The sequence below is a fragment of the Delphinapterus leucas genome, chromosome 16 (assembly GCF_059928025.1).
Source record: "Delphinapterus leucas isolate spDelLeu-1000000601 "Yukka" chromosome 16, BTC_Dleu_Yukka2, whole genome shotgun sequence".
Lineage (NCBI taxonomy): Eukaryota > Metazoa > Chordata > Mammalia > Artiodactyla > Monodontidae > Delphinapterus > Delphinapterus leucas.
This window is the reverse complement of record NC_143144.1, coordinates 60,262,607-60,279,192: the sequence shown is the minus strand read 5'-3', so window position 1 is coordinate 60,279,192 and position 16,586 is coordinate 60,262,607. Positions and strand designations below refer to the sequence as shown.

General features: G+C 36.4%; 1 protein-coding gene across 11 annotated transcripts in view; it reads right to left on the bottom strand.

Annotated features, from left to right (window-relative positions):
- The window catches only part of BTRC (beta-transducin repeat containing E3 ubiquitin protein ligase), a 182,530-nt gene that overhangs the window by 100,888 nt on the left and 65,056 nt on the right, over positions 1–16,586 (bottom strand). For 3 of the 11 annotated variants that reach the window (XM_089898076.1, XM_089898075.1, XM_089898077.1), the window contains exon 2: positions 8,079–8,151. The exons of the other annotated variants lie outside the window; for them this stretch is intronic. The gene's annotated coding sequence lies outside the window, so the exon portion shown is untranslated. The remainder of the gene's footprint in view (positions 1–8,078; positions 8,152–16,586) is intronic. 11 annotated transcript variants of the gene reach the window in all.

Here is a 16,586-nt window from a genome sequence, read left to right as displayed (position 1 = left end):
GAAAATAAAACCATCTCAAGTAAATAAGTAAATTTGTGGAAATCGGATTGGGTTAGGTTAAGATTTGTATTTAGGTGTATATTTCTATTATGCACTATCCCTTATTTAATCACTCTCCTTCTTCCTTATTATTATTAAGAAATTATTCTTCTGTGGGCTTATTATCCTGTGGACATTTCCACTAATTATACGAAGTCTTAATGAATTTTCAGGTCTTTAAAATTACAAATACCATCTCCACTCATTTACTTATATAGATTTTTGGTTTCCAAGGGTGAATAACACAGTCCAACACAGGTCTTGAAGGGTATGCCTTAAAGAATAGCAACTTACCGATAAGAAATCAAACATCACACTTTGCTTTATAGTCCTTGCTTTCCTCTTAAAGTGCCAACTAGACAAATTATACTCCTTATTCAGGATACTTGAGTTTAAGCTCTAACTTTTGCTTTTAGTGTAAATTCTGCTTTCTCATTTTCTGCTCATCTCCACTACAGAAATTTTAAAATATATATATACAGGGCTTCCCTGGTGGCACAGTGGTTGAGAGTCTGCCTGCCGATGCAGGGGACATGGGTTCGTGCCCCGGTCCGGGAGGATCCCACATGCCACGGAGCGGCTGGGCCCGTGAGCCATGGCCACTGAGCCTGCGCGTCCGGAGCCTGTGCTCCGCAACGGGAGAGGCCACAGCGGTGAGAGGCCCACGTACCGCAAAAAAAAATAAAATAAAATAAAATAAAAAATATATATACATATATTTATATATAATGAGGGAAAATATGTTTTTAAACAGAAAACAACTAATATAATTCACACTGACTACATTCTCACAGGTCTCTAAGTAGCCAGATACCAAGGTAGTACTGGCCTAAAGGATTTAAAATTTATGTGAGAAGGCTTCCATTTCTGAAGGGTCAAAGGTTATAAACATCAATTCATGTCTTCAGTTTTTCATTTGTACCAAACAACAAAATTTTTAAAAAAAGAAAAACAGATCAACTTTGAGTTCTACCAAGAGTGGTCTGATAAATTTATTTGGAAAGATAGCTGATTTTACTACCCCAGAGACAAACAACCTTGTAGGGCTGTTGTTGTTAACAATGCTCTTTGATGTGTAAGTAACAAATTTTAAAAGATTTTTCTTTTTCTCCAATAGATTTTTTCTATAACAATGCAAATGGTCTCTACTTAAAGGATATGTTTGTATATTATTCTAACAAAATTAGTTCTCTTAAGCCTGTGGTTTTAAATTATTGGACCACTAGAGAATATGGTAATCTTCCATTTTGCTAAGTATATAGAATTTTGTTTGTACATTTCCAACAAACCCTATAAATAGTTTGATTGTGATGTCATTACTTTCCACGCCATAACTGTTCTTAATCTAAAGAATCACAAGAAACCCACATTATTTTCTTTTCTCAGAATTACTCGATAAGTCACTATAATTATAAAAAGCAAAAAGTTTCACTATCATTTAGCAGGAGTAAAGAATTTTCTTTAGAAATATTAATGATCCTTTATTGATTAAAGAAAAAAAGGTCAGAAACATTCATCTAAATGTTGCAGAATTATTCCGTCTTGAATCTTTTAATCATTTAAGCATGATTTTTTTTATTGAAGTGTAGTTGAGTTACAATGTTGTGTTAGTTTCACATGTAAAGTTATGCAGATATAGCTATATATATATATTCTTTTTCAGATTATTTTCCATTATAGGTTATTATAAGATATTATAGTTCCCTGTGCTATACAGTAGATCCTTGTCTATTTTATATATAGTAGTATGTATCTGTTAATCCCAAACTCCTAATTTATCACACCCCCTTTCTGCTTTGGTAACCGTAAGTTTGCTTTCTATATCTGTGAGTCTACTTCTGTGTTGTAAATAAGTTCATCTGCACCATTTTTTTTAGATTCCACATATAAGCATGATTATTTAAGTTTATTTAGTTGAATAAATAATGATTAACCAATTCAGATTGGGCTGATTTAATCAATGATCTCTTTAAAAAAATCTGTTATTAGTATTGTCAATGCTATTTTGTTGAGTTATGGAATGAAAAAAATCACTAACTTCAGAGTTTGATAATGAATGATTGGTTTGAGAGATATCAAACATTAGTTTTAATACCACAGTACTTGTTCTTTGCAGTACAGAACCTGTGAATACCATAATGGCCAACTATGGTATTAAAGTTTGTTTGCCACAATTCCCTCTTTTGGAAACCGATATACCTCGTGCTTCTGCATACAAGGAAGGAACAGTAGACTTCAAAACCAGCTGCCTATCACTGACTGCTGTACAAAGGATATTCTGGGTAGTGGTTGGTAAAGAAAGCACAGCTATTTCTAAATGCCAGTAGTGCCCAGCATCTCCTTTCCTTTTGAGTGGAATAAAGTCTGCAAGCACTGACTGGTGGGTCATTCGACCCACGGGGGCCTGGAAAGCTTTCAAGAATAACAGAGGTCATGTAATTGCCAAAAGAGCATTAGCCACTCAATCATAATGGATAATTAAATGACCTACATGATTCCTGAAATAGCTGCTCTATATTTCGTCTATTACTTGCGTCCCTCAAGATAAGCTACTCCTCTGGTCTGCCTTGACCTGCAAAAGTCCAAAATGCACCTGAAAACTAGCTACGTGCTTCTGTTGCTTTGTAAATCCACACCCCCCCCACACACAAGTAGTCATGCCCCAGACTATGCTTTCAAGAGGACACACACACAAAAATCAATCTTGTATCCTTCTCCCTATCGTGCTCTCTGGAATACAAATGACTAAAGCAAAGAAAAAAAATTAGTAAATTCCTGGCTTAGATCTTTGGGGGATAAAAGGAAGAAGCATAGAACTACAAAAAAGGAAAGTCATGACAAAAATTTTTTTAAGTTTTGCTCATATGCCTCCAAAGAATTTTACATTGATTATAAAGCTAGTAAGGAATGTTTTGTGGGTAGCAAGTCATTAAAACTCCAGTTGCCTGAATTGCATTTTTGATATGTGGGCTATTAGAATCTTTCCTGGCCTAGATTTTAGTTCATACAGAAAGCAAACTGCTTCTGAACAAAATAAAATATACATGGAACCAACTGTTTTATAATAGCAGTAGCAAAGGGAGCAAGAATCTATATGCTTCACATTTTCATCTCTTTAAATAGTTCGACAATCTCACTATAATATTTGATTAGAAATACAACCAAATAGAAGCCAGCTGCATGAAATGGCAAAAATGTACTGGAGAATATGCTTCTGTAGGAGAAAAAGGTCTGCCTGTGGCCCTAGAGGTAGGGGCATATCAAGCAAACACTGCAGAAAGAGGCAAGAGACAAGTAACCAAAGACAACTCCACAATAATGGCAAGGGACAAGGGATGTGAGGGACAAAAGAGCTCACATTTAGAATACCTTGGAAGCTACTACAATTTTGCTGTTCCACAGGAAATTATGTAGCTTGAGGCTACTGACTACCCTGGTCTCTTACTAGTACATGAATGGCTTATTAAACCTAGAACGTATCTGTTTTAGTTAACTTCTGGGCAGGGGGGGTTAGAGGGGGAGAAGAGAACAAAATGTACTTAAATGCTGAATTTTTTCTCCAGGCTGAATGCCTTTCATCCAATAAGACATTCAAAGCAGTGACCCAGCAAATAGACTGAAAAAGCAATCTTCCGTCCCAGTGCCACATTATCATTCCTATTCACCATTCTCCATGAGATATCTCAATCAGCTGTGTGTAAGTGACAACGCAGCCCATTGCTGGGTTAATTAAACATTTGACTTTAACACCCTCCCCATCATTAAGCAAATAAAAACAGATAATTCAAACTGCACTTCATCCTCAGGGTACAAAACACACATGTCAAAATTAAGAGAGTCCAAGGCTTCTGGGAATTCTGTTGGGGCTATAATCAGTTTAAATCTTATCTGGTTTATCAATTATTCTATTGATTAAACCAAAGTGGTTATACACAACTCCTCTGCCACATGGGATTGATGTCAGCAGAGCAAGAAAATAACTCCAGGAGGTTCCAAACTGATTTAAAAAGAGACCAACAGACAGACCAATAATAGTCGATTATTACATACCAGTGATCCATATACTGAAGAGTTGATTCTTAGTTTCAGGCGGGTGAAGTGAACTGTTTCCAATAACTATATCCCCCTGCTACACCTTAGCACTGGCTTGAGTAAATCCATGTCTTGGAAGATCAACATATTTTCCACTGATTTAAACAGAAGCTAGCATGCTCAGCGGTTGAAATATTTTATAAATACAGACCCTAAACTTTAACAGAGAATTTCAAACAAGGACAACTAAATTTTTTTCTGATCTCACCTGTCTGCACATGACCACGAACATACAGGGATGAAAGGGGACATACCTGAGAATTGATTCTCCTAAAAATATGTAATCACCCAGCTATTATAGTGTCCTAAAACACCAAATTCTTGAAAAACAGAATCTAAGAAATCAGAGACCTTACCACAGATACAGAGTTGTGACTCCTTTTATTAATTCCAAGAGCAAATGTCTTCAAAGCCATTATAACAATGAATGTATAGAGGTGTATCTGCAAACAAAATGTTTTGTCTTTTTTTTAAATTTAATTAATTAATTTATTTACTTTTGGCTGCGTTGGGTCTTTTGTTGCTGCACGTGGGCTTTCTCTAGTTGCCGTGAGCGGGGGCTACTCTTCTTTGTGGTGCATGGTTTTCTCGTTGCGGTGGCTTCTCCTGTTGTGGAGCACAGGCTCTAGGTGTGTGGGCTTCAGTAGTTGTGTCACATGGGTTCAGTAGTTGTGGCTCACGGGCCCTAGAGCACAGGCTCAGTAGTTGTGACACACGGGCTCAGTCGCTCCACGGCATGTGGGATCTTCCCGGACCAGGGCTCGAACCCGTGTCCCCTGCGTTGGCAGGCAGATTCTTAACCACTGTGCCACCAGGGAAGTCCCAAACAAAATGTTGATATCCAAGCCCTAACATATGGAATTCCTACTGAATTTTTTAAAACACAATTTTTGATACTCTCCTGGTCAATTGTGTAATATCCTTCAAATGTCCAAACACTTATCGACTCAAGGCCATGCCCTACTATACATGAGAAAGGCACCAATAAAGCCTACTAACAAGAAAAGGGGGGGGGTTAAAATTACTCCACACCTTATATTTGTGCACTCATAGCTGTGCTCTTCAGAAACAAAATTTGTTCATTGCTAATGTGGGCACACGTGCAACCAACCATAATTTAACTTATCTCCTTCAGATTTTTTGTTTTCAGGCAGACTAAGTAAGAAACCTGCGTTAGCATGCTGTATTCTACACTCACCACTAGAAATACTGAGGGTGCTATTTGTAATTGTATTCTTTTTAAGAGGTTTGTTCTCTGCAGCTGTTTTCTGCTTGCAGTGTATTTTGTGTAATCAGCACATCATCATAAATACATTGGCTGTTCCCCTGAGGGCAGCTGTCAGTGTTTAATTTACAGAACAACCTGGCCAATGGGAATTTTAACACTACAGCACTATGGCAAGGAGTTACCACACTCTGTGAAAAACAGGTTTCTATGAATTTTTATATCAAGAGCTGGTCCCAGGACAATTTAAGTTCTAGAAATAGACGGTTTAAAGAAGTACTTTACACCTTGTATGCAGTAGACTCCTTCCCACTCATAGCCTTAGAAGAAACCCTGAAGTAACTACCAAACCACAAGTGGGCACTACAAATTCTGGAGACAACAGGGTTGAAAATCTATGATTTACCAGCAGGAGGCACTGTAATAAATGTTACCCATCTCTTTTTAAAGCTACATGTAAAGCTATCAAAAACATCACTGCTCCCTTAGAAGGTATGTAAAGGCAGAAGGGAAAACCATTTAAGATCACTCTTTTTGCTGAGATGAACTATATCTGATATGAAAATAAGTATACTGCTTCCTTAGACCTGCTACTAAGCCAGATCTCTAGCTCAATGAATGGGAAAAATACATGAAACTAATGGTTATTCACAGCAGTAGTCCCTCAAATTATCTACATAGTGCCTGGTACATAAGTTCTTAATAAATGTCTAATAAATAACTATAATCTCCTTGAGGACAGGGTCTGAATCTTAATTTATGCCCAGTACTTTGTACAGTACCTGGCACACAGAAGGTACTCTATACATGAATTAAACTGAGTTGTGGCTAGTTGTGAATGGCAATGTTATTTGTAAAGCCTTAAATCTACATGGTGTCAAAATACATTTTCTAAATCAGTAAAATGCCCTTGAAAGCAGATATAAAGAGTGCATATCATATATTTTAGTCATTTAAAATTTTTTAATTTATTTTATCTATTTTATTTTTGGCTGCATTGGGTATTCATTGCTGCACACGGGCTTTCTCTAGTTGCAGTGAGCAGGAGCTACTCTTTGTTGCAGTACGCGGGCTTCTCATTGCAGTGGCTTCTCTTGTTGCAAAGCAAAGGCTCTAGGTGTGCAGGCTTCAGTAGTTGTGGCATTCGGGCTCAGTAGTTGTGGCTCGCAGGCTGTAGAGTGCAGGCTCAGTAGTTGTGGCGCACGGGCATAGTTGCTCCGCAGCTTGTGGGATCTTCCTGGACCAGGGCTTGAACCCGTGTCTCCTGCATTGGCAGGTGGATTCTTAACCACTGCAGCACTAGGGAAGCCCCTGTTTTAGTCCTATTAATCAATCCTATTTGTATAGCTCAGAAACCTAAGTAGCTCAATCCTACAATAAAAACCAAATTAGCCTATAAAATATTGGAACATTAAAACTTACTTTTTATTTTAATAATGAAGACCATATATAAGAGATTGAAACTTATACAAGAAAGGTATCCAGTAGCACTTTTCTACTGTTAAAGTGGTATTACAGGTCCACATACACACTCTATAAATCAAGTGATTATACATGTGTATTTTTCTGTTAAGGGTTATTTTATAAGTTAGAATGCCTAGAGTTATACTGAATCAAAATACAGTTCATGCTTGCTGAGTTGTCCTCAGTGTATTTGCTTTTAAAGTTGTACAGAATTATATTTTCATGATGTTTTACAAAAATCATTAAATTGTGATTAATGGGTTCTTTTTTTTTAGAAAAGGAAGAATTACCTATTTCACTTCAGAGAATTTCAAACTTGACCAAATTTGTGATAAAGTTAAATTTTAAACAACTAACTAGAGCAGCAGAAATTTGTAAAACTTGCTCTGAGACTGCTATAATTAAAATATTTCCTATAATAATTTAAAAATTTTATATAAGCATAATTATGTATAGTAAAATTTGATAACACCCTTAAATTGACTGACTGACTTTCAGTATTTTGACAATCAGAAAGAAATTTTATTTAAGAACACAAGCCCTATATCATTACTTTCTGTTATGCTAAGAATTTTTAAAAGGTAATTCTGTTTTACATTTATGTCATATGAAAGGCAAAATGAAAAAGAACACGACCCATTGACTCAGTACATTTGGATTTGTTTTCACCAATTATACTGATATTAGAAGTTAGACGTTTTTAATTCAGTTGAATATTTGAGACTTAATACTTTGTAAAAAACTTTATGCCCAATAAAACATATCTTAATTCTTAATAGGTAAATTAATCACATTCTTTCTTCTTAGATTTAGAACTACAAAAATACATCCTGAGACCTTTTGAACTAAACTGGATGGGGTTAGACTAAGGTCACGCTAGATCAGATGACTACATTCTGTCTTCCCTGGAGACCAGGCAGTACTTCCATGCGCTGCCATTAGATAGCAGCACAGTACACGCCATCATTCATATCTCCCCCAGTCTCTCCTGTTAAGGTTGGAATTATCTCAGTTACACACACACACACACACACGCACACGTGCACACACACACACACACACACACACACACATACACTGATTCTAATTCAATTAGTGCAGTCAGCAACTCCAGAAAAGAGTAATTCAATTAGTGCATTGTGGAGCTCTACAATACCTCTAAGCAGATGTTCACCATCTTCAAGAACTGGAGCTAGGTTTAAAATACCTGTACCACTCAAATATGCCACTACATTGTGTCATTTATCAAAGTACTTACATATGCTTTTCTGACTTCAAAGAAAAGGTGAAGAAACACACTCAGGCTAAGTTCCTAGCGATTTTTCCATCATCTACACCAAAGAAATATACTCAATTTTAGGCTGCAGTAATTAAATTATATAACCCAAATTATGTTCAAAACAAGATGCGTCACTGTATTCTACACTTTTGCAGCACTGCCTCTAGTTATGCATGCCACATTGTAACAAGGACACTGCCAAGATGGAATGCATTCATAAGGAGGGACAATCAGAATGATTAACACTCTCCATCAAAATACAGGGTTATGAAAATGACAGGAATGATTATTAGCATTTTCCAAAGAAATACTAACAGAACCAGGAATATTCACTCTGGGCACAGCAAATATAAGCAACATGATAGCTATCCTCAAACATATAAATACATGAAAAAGAAAACAATTACTTTGTATTACTACAAATGGTAGGTGAGTAAGAAGTTTGACTCCTTGAGAGAAAATTTTCTAACAGAACCAACAGTGAAGAAGAAAGCAAGATGCCTCAAGAAGTTCAGCTTGCCAATAATGACAGTGATCTGGCAGAGATCAGATGGCCCCTTGCCAAAAACACTTCATAAAGGATTCCTATATATAACTAGATGGCCTTCTGACATCATTTCCAACACTGAAATTCTATGGTTCTATGAATATACTAATTTTTGCTTATAATGCAAGCTGGACTTTAAGTAATAAAGCTAATCATTATTATGGAGGAGTGGCTGTATAAAAGCCCATGGGCTGTGAGGCATTTTCATAGTGATTGCTGCATGATAATACACCAAGGAAGAAGAAAATTTGTACAGTTTCTCTGTTTTAAGATTTAGGAGGTCCCATAAATGTAGATATTTCTAGTCTTATTTCTTAGATAAGCACTTGCACTCCTCTTGTTCTTCCAAGATTGAAAAGAATGGTTTGTTTTTACTTATCCTCAGGATATCAGCCAATGAGAAATCAATTTGTAGAAGAATGGTTTTTGAAAACTCCCCCATTGAGTCAAGACACTGGGTTCTCACAGCTTAAATGCAAATCTACATCAATATTTATGCTTTAAAAATATAGAGCAATACTTAAAACAACAGTAAGTAATTCTCAATATCCCTCCCTTTTGCCTTGCTTTCTCTGTGCTGTACTTGGTAAGTGAGGACATAATTCTGGGTACAAGGGAGCAGGACACTATTTTACAAATACCATCTCCTCTTTCTAGCATGCCCTCAAAGCAGGGAATTAAGAAATGTCAGGAATGATTACCACCATTTTTCCAGTGCATTTCACTATGTATTCATGATAGAGAATAGCTCCTGCCTTTCACATTTGCAGAGGGAGAAGACTAAGCTAAACAGCTGTGCTTTAAAAGCATCAATAAGAGTTAATTCAAGTACTTTCAACACAAACTCCTACTTTTTCATACTCCAGAAGAATTCCAAAAGGTCATTCTCACTCAAAACTTTACTTGTAAGGTCTAGGCCCCCAAAATGAATTAAGATAAAAGCACATATCTGACAATAGAGCTGTTTTCTTAGAACGAAAGAAATTTTTTTTCTATAAAATATGTTGTTTTAAGATATTCTGCAACTTAAATAGCAATAGAAAACTCATTCTATTACTAGAATATATTTTCCAAGAAATCTATGATTTGGCTTTCTCAACAAAAATTTTCTATTCATGTGCCATTAAGCTGTACAAATACAAACACAATGGTTCTTACATATTATCTATTCATCAACCTTCTTACTATAAATATGAATTCGGCACTTTTTTTAAAAAAAGGTATTTTTTTCTTGCCAAACGTTTAAGGCTTTCAATAATGAACCACTTGCCAAAACTGTGAATAATTAGAGGAATAAATAACATAGCTGGGTTAATTTTTATTTGACTGGCAATACTGCCATATAGAAGGCTATCAGTTTAACAAACTATGTCACTCCATTTCCTATATTTACCCACTACCACCTTCCCAACTTCCTGCCTCCACAAAAACAGAACCAGGACCTAAGCTGATTCCTCCTTAGAATAGAATGTATTCCGTAAACCCCAATATTAGTTTACTAACCCAGCTTTAGTCTCCTTTTGCCCACACCTCACAGCCTGCATTTATGTTCCAGTATTAAGTTTATTTGTTGGCTCCATCAGCACCACTTCTCTTTAACATTGTCCCTTTTCATGCATTTAAGGCAACTACTTCCAAACCTATCAATGAAAGCAGACAAATGGGGGATAAAGGAATGAACTGCAAACACCTCAAACAAGAAAGGTTGCTTAAAAAACCAAGTGTCACATTCTGACAGTTCAATATTTCATAGCCAATACAAGGAATGTGCAACAACACTGCAACTTTAAATCTTTTCCTCCTATGTCAGTCTCTCTTTCTCTCATTGTAATGCCAAAGGGAACAGCAATCAGAGTGGAGATGTTCAACGTGATAGAGGTCAGGACACCATCAGATCAACGTACCAGAAACACGACCTTGTTTATTTTTTTTCCACAGTATTATTGTTTACAGGGTGCTTTGCTCATGTACCTTGTGGTTCTTAGCTAAAAGATGAAATTACAGCCCAGGATGAAGCGCTCAGGCACACATCCAATTTGTGTTTCCATCTCTGAAAACAAAAAGCTTCTAAGGCCCTCAGGCTGCCATTCAAACTTGGAGGCTGACATTTTTAACAGCATGAACCAGAGACTGGCAGAGAGAATGATCTAATGCATTTCTGACTTGTCAATCAAAGATCTCACCTCTGCTGTCTTGTAAACAGTTGGGGGCCATCTAACTACATTCATAAACCTAGGGAGAGCTTACTGCCAGCTAGGGTGCTGGAGCCACATGCTCTGGCTTCTATTCACCAAAATCATGATTCGGTTTTATAATCTCACTGTAAATAGTCTGCAGGCACATTTCCAAGACTACTGGAATAGAACCAGAGTAGGGAATACAAAAGAGATTTTGGTCAAATATTGTGTTATCTTCAAGCTGTTGGAATCCTGTACCCATTTTATCCTCATTTTACCAATTCTCCCCAAAGGACTGCACTATGCTACAACTGAAATGCTTAAAAAAAATTAATGACCTGACAATGTAAAAATCTAGGGGAAATATACTAATATTATACTAGAAATTTCCCTTATGTTTTATTACCAGTAAAGAAACAGGCACTCCCCAAAACACAGCTCATGCAAAGCGTAGAAACTGGAATGAACAATAGCAACTATATTTTAGTAAAACTAATCATGTGCTTTCCTTCAAATATAAAACTTCTCATGTTCATATACAAAAGCTGTGCATAAACTAGTTTTAAATACTGCAATATATATTTGTGTGTGTGAAACATAAAAAGATAAAACGAGTACTTATCCCTGTATACCTTCTCTTCTGTTTATGATCTTTAACACAAAAAAATTAGATCAAATCAGGTTAAGATGTGAACTTTTTGCTAAAGGATCATAGGTAAAAATGAATTTACTCTTTTTATGTCAATTTTACTGGGTACAGAATTCCAATTTAATTCATACCAAGCCATAGATACTAGGTTTGCGACAAAGGTCTCTGAGAATTTGAATGGTACACCTGAGAACTTTAAAACGCAGGTGACAGACAACCCAGCAGGGAAAAGTACACTGCAAAATCCCGTTTCATGATGATGTACTACATCTTAGGCCCAAATAACTATTTCAAAATATAGACTTGGTTTTCAGAGGGCTGAGCCAGAGAATATAGAACAGCTCACAGCTATTCAACATCACTCTTAGGAAAAACAGAACTCATGGGTATCACCCCACAATGGTAAAGTACTGCAATTCTCAGAGGCCTAAGCAGCTAAACAGTCAAGAGATTGGTCTTTTTTTTTTTTTCCCCCAATGAGGCCTACATAAATAACCTGGGTTTCTCTCATCATGAAAAATGACAGTTTCCTAAATGCTGCCTGTCTACCAAGATTCCATATCCTGACAGTCCACATAAAATACCAAGTCTAAAAACTAACACAAGGAAGGACAGCAAGACAATAAAACACTACCACATAAAACAGCACAATAGTGAAAGAAGGTACAAATGGCTGTGGCAGGCAGTCACAAAACAACCAACAATGATTCCTGAATAGCACATAAGGAACTCCTGTGGTACTTTGGCCTCTACTCAGCACACAGATGGCAATAACAAGAAGGTAATCTTGAAATATAAAGAAAGTAATATGTACCTCTCCGGAGGATACAGGTGAGCCTTAACTGCCCACAGGAAGAATTTCTCTGGTAAGGACAGTACATCCACAGAGGATCCCATCACCCTTAAAGTTTTCATCAATTTGATTTTTCCGGTCTGTGCTTCTTATATTGGGGCAACTCCAGGCGCCCTGGGGTACCTATACTCTCTCTTCTGCCATTAGGGGTCATGTTAAGTTAGGGCAGTTAGGTAAAATCCGACATTATTCAACATAAAAGCAATAAGCCCTCTTTGTGGAGTGAAAAGTTTAATTTTTCAGATCCATCAGGAAATACAACAAAAAAATTTTTTTAAGGAAATCTGATCATCTCACAATAAGATGATCTTGTTTAATCTAGATATTAGGTAATGTTGCAAATTAGCCTGTAAATGAACATTACCTGCATCACAAACACATCAAAATACTTAGCAATGGAGGAATCTATTATTACCAAACTTAAAACAGAGTATTTAGAACAAGCAAGTAGGCATCCTGAAAGACAAATCAGTCCTAATGGTGTCATTCTTCCAAGACAATTTCTAGCATAAAGTAAAATACACCAAATCAGGTCATCTCTAACTTTTCTTAGTTAAATATACATAAAAGTTGAAAGGGTAGAAGCTGAACAATAAGTTTCAATTTTAGCTAAAATGTTTTAAAATCCATAATTATACTTCCTTTTTAATAAATGATCTTCAATAATATATTTCCAACATTTTGCACATATACTTTAATTTTGTTCTCAATCAAGGCTAAAGGGTCACTTTCAGTGTCCCTAATGATCTCCATCCTTTCTGTAGACTGTAGTTTATCATTATGATCATTTTAATTCTCCCGGTGTCTATTCTTGTATAGAATAAGGGTAAAATGCAATAAAAGTCAAATAATTGTACAAACACACTGCTGTGAAGATAAAGACGTTGACATCATTGAAACTGAACTGTTAGCTGGCTGGCAGGGCCACTATTTAATAGCTTGAAATGTGCATTTGTTCATCAACAAGAGTCCAAATTCAACATACAAAATCCAATTCAGAAGGGATCATCGTAGTGTGAGTTGTATGAAAGCCAAAGGTATAAATCTGCCCATAAATCAGACTCAGCATGTTTTCCTTTTTTCCATTTAAATGTGTAGTCTTTGGAATGATTGTTTAATTATCATGACTTCTTTCTGAATACAGAACACTTGTGTGTATGTATGTGCAGGTACCCCCAGCAATTCAATGCTTTCTCTCTTCCCACCCTATATATGTTATTTAATAATTTTCTTCAAATTATCTAAGTCCATTCATTCATTCAGCAAAAATTCATAAAGCACATACTCTGTATCAAGCACTTATACTGTGCTTGACATTGGAAATATAAACAAAATATAGTCCTGCTCTCAAGGAACTGAGCAATCACAATAAGCATATCCGTGCTTATGACAGAGGTATCTATTGCATGCTGTTGGTACAGATGCTCTGACTACGTTAAGGCGGGTGAGTGAAAAGATCAGTGAGGGCCTTTATCCTAGAGGTGAAACAACTTGAGCGAACTGTGGAATTTAATTAGCCAGGTAGATAAAAGTGGGAGACAGCGGGTAAGGGAAGGTAAGTGTTTTCAGTAGCGTTCTCCAGGTAGGGAAAACAGGATATGCAAAGACACAGAGCATGGGAGAACACAGCACCTTTGGAGAACTATGAATTTGAAATGGCTAAAACTTACATGGGATAGAGTGACCAAAATCAATGTAACCAGGTGACAAACATAGAATTTAATTAAGTACAGAATAAAGTTGAAAATCAGAAAGTATTACTATCAATAAAATAGTAATATCTGGGAGGACATTAAAATATTTCCTTTTTTCTACTTCTCTGTATTTTCTATAATTATTAAATTTTAATTTTGCTTTATAATTTTATAATAAAATGGTAATAATATATTTTAAAACAAAATTATATTTGCCTGGGCATGCCTGTGTGTGTACATGCATGCATAAATGGATAAGTCATTCTAGACTGAAGGAAACTAGCATATTGATTGATGATTATCTTAAAGTAGAAGTATGAGTGATACTTTCTTGTTTACATATTTACCAAATAGTTTACATATTCTACTATAAACAATAAGTTAGTTTTATAAACAGATGAAAATGTAGGGTTTCCCCACACACAAAACAAAAACATTTTTGACTTCTCACTATATGCAAACTCCTAATGTAAGGAGTATAGCTAGGATAAACATAGGTCAAATGTCAACATATGCACAAAAAAGAACTGAATTTTTTTTTAATTTTATTGTACTCGATTTACAATGTTGTGTTAATTTCTTCTGTACAGCAAAGTGACTCAGTTATGCATATATATATATTTTTCATATTCTTTTCCATTATCGTTTGTCACAAGATACTGACTATAGTTCCCTGTGCTATACAGTAGGACCTTGTAGTTTATCCATCCCATATATATAGTTTGCCTCTGCTAATCCCAAACTCCCATTCCTTCCCTTCCGTACCCTTGGCAACCACAAGTCTGTTCTCTATATCTGTGAATCTGTTTTTGTTTCGTAGATATGTTGATTGGTATCATATTTTAGATTCCGCATGTAAGTGATATCTTATGGTATTTGTCTTCCTCTTTCTGACTTACTTCCTTTAGTATGATAATCCCTAGGTCCATCCATGTTGCTGCAAATGGTATTATTTCATTTTTTTTGATGGCTAATATTCCATTGTATATATATATACCACATCTTCTTAATCCATTCATCTCTCAATGGACATTTAGGTTGCTTCCATGTCTTGGCTATCGTAAATAGTGCTCCTATGAACATAGGGGTGCATGTATCTTTCCAAATTATAGCTTTGTCTGGGTATATGCCCAGGAATGGGATTGCTGGATCATATGGCAACTCCATTTTTAGTTTTTGGAGGAACCTACATACTGTTTTCCATAGCGGCTGCACCAATACACTCCCACCAACAGTGTAAGAGCATTCCCTTTTCTCCACACCCTCTTTAGCATTTGTAGACTTTTAGTTATTTGTAGACTTTTTAATGATGGCCATTCTGACTGGCGTGAGGTGGTACCTCATTGTAGTTTTGATTTGCATTTCTCTAATAGCGCTGTTGAGCATCTTTTCAGGTGCCTATTGGCCATCTGTATGTCTTCTTTGAAGAAATGTCTATTTAGGTCTTCTGCCCTTTTTCAGTTGGGTTGTTTGTTTTTTTGTTGTTGAGTTATATGAGATGTTGGTATATTTTGGAAATTAAGCCCTTGTCAGTTGCATCATTTGCAAATATTTTCTCCCATTCCACAGGTTGTCTTTTCCTTTTGTTTACGGTTTCCTTCGCTGTGCAAAAATTTGTAAGTTTGATTAGGTCCCATTTGTTTATTTTTATTTCTATTGCATTGGAAGACTGACCTAAGAAAACATTGGTAGATAAGATTTATGTCAAAGAATGTTTTGCCTATGATCACTTCTAGGAGTCGTATGGTGTCATATCTTACATTTAAGATGTTTATTTATTTATTTACTTATTTTTTTATTTTTTGGCTGCACCAGGTCTTAGTTGCAGCATACAGGATCTTTCAGTGCTGCACGTGGGATTCTCTCTAGTTGTGGCGTGTGGGCTCCAGGGTGCGTGGCCTTAGTAATTGTGGTGCGCGGACTCTCTAGTTGTGGTGCATGGGCTCCAGAGCGTGCGGGCTCAGTAGTTACAGCACGTGGGGTCCAGAGCATGTGGGCTCTGTAGTTGCGGCACACGGGTTCTCTAGTTGTGGTGTGCAGGCTTAGTTGCCCCGAGGCATGTGGGATCTTAATTCCCTGACCAGGGATCTTAATTCCCTGACCAGGGATCGAACCCGTGTCCCCTGCTTTGGAAGGCAGATTCTTAACCACTGGGCCACCTGGGAAGTCCCATGTTTAAGTCTTTAAGCCATTTTGAGTTTATTTTTGCACAAGTTGTGAGGGTATATTCTAACTTCTTTGATTTACATGCAGCACCACTTGCTGAAGAGACTTTCTTTTTCCCATTTTATATTCTTGTCTCCTTTGTTGAAGATTAATTGACCATAGATGTATGGGGTTTTTTCTGGGCTCTCTATTCTGTTCCATTAATCCATATGCCTGTTTTTATGCCAATACCACACTGTTTTGATTACTGTAGCTTTGTAGTATTGTCTGAAGTCTGGGAGGGTTATGCCTCCTACTTTGTTCTTTTTCCTCAGGATTGCTTTGGCAATTCTGGGTCTTTTATAGTTCCATATAAATTTTAGGATTATTTGTTCTAGTTCTGTGAAAAATATCATGGGTAA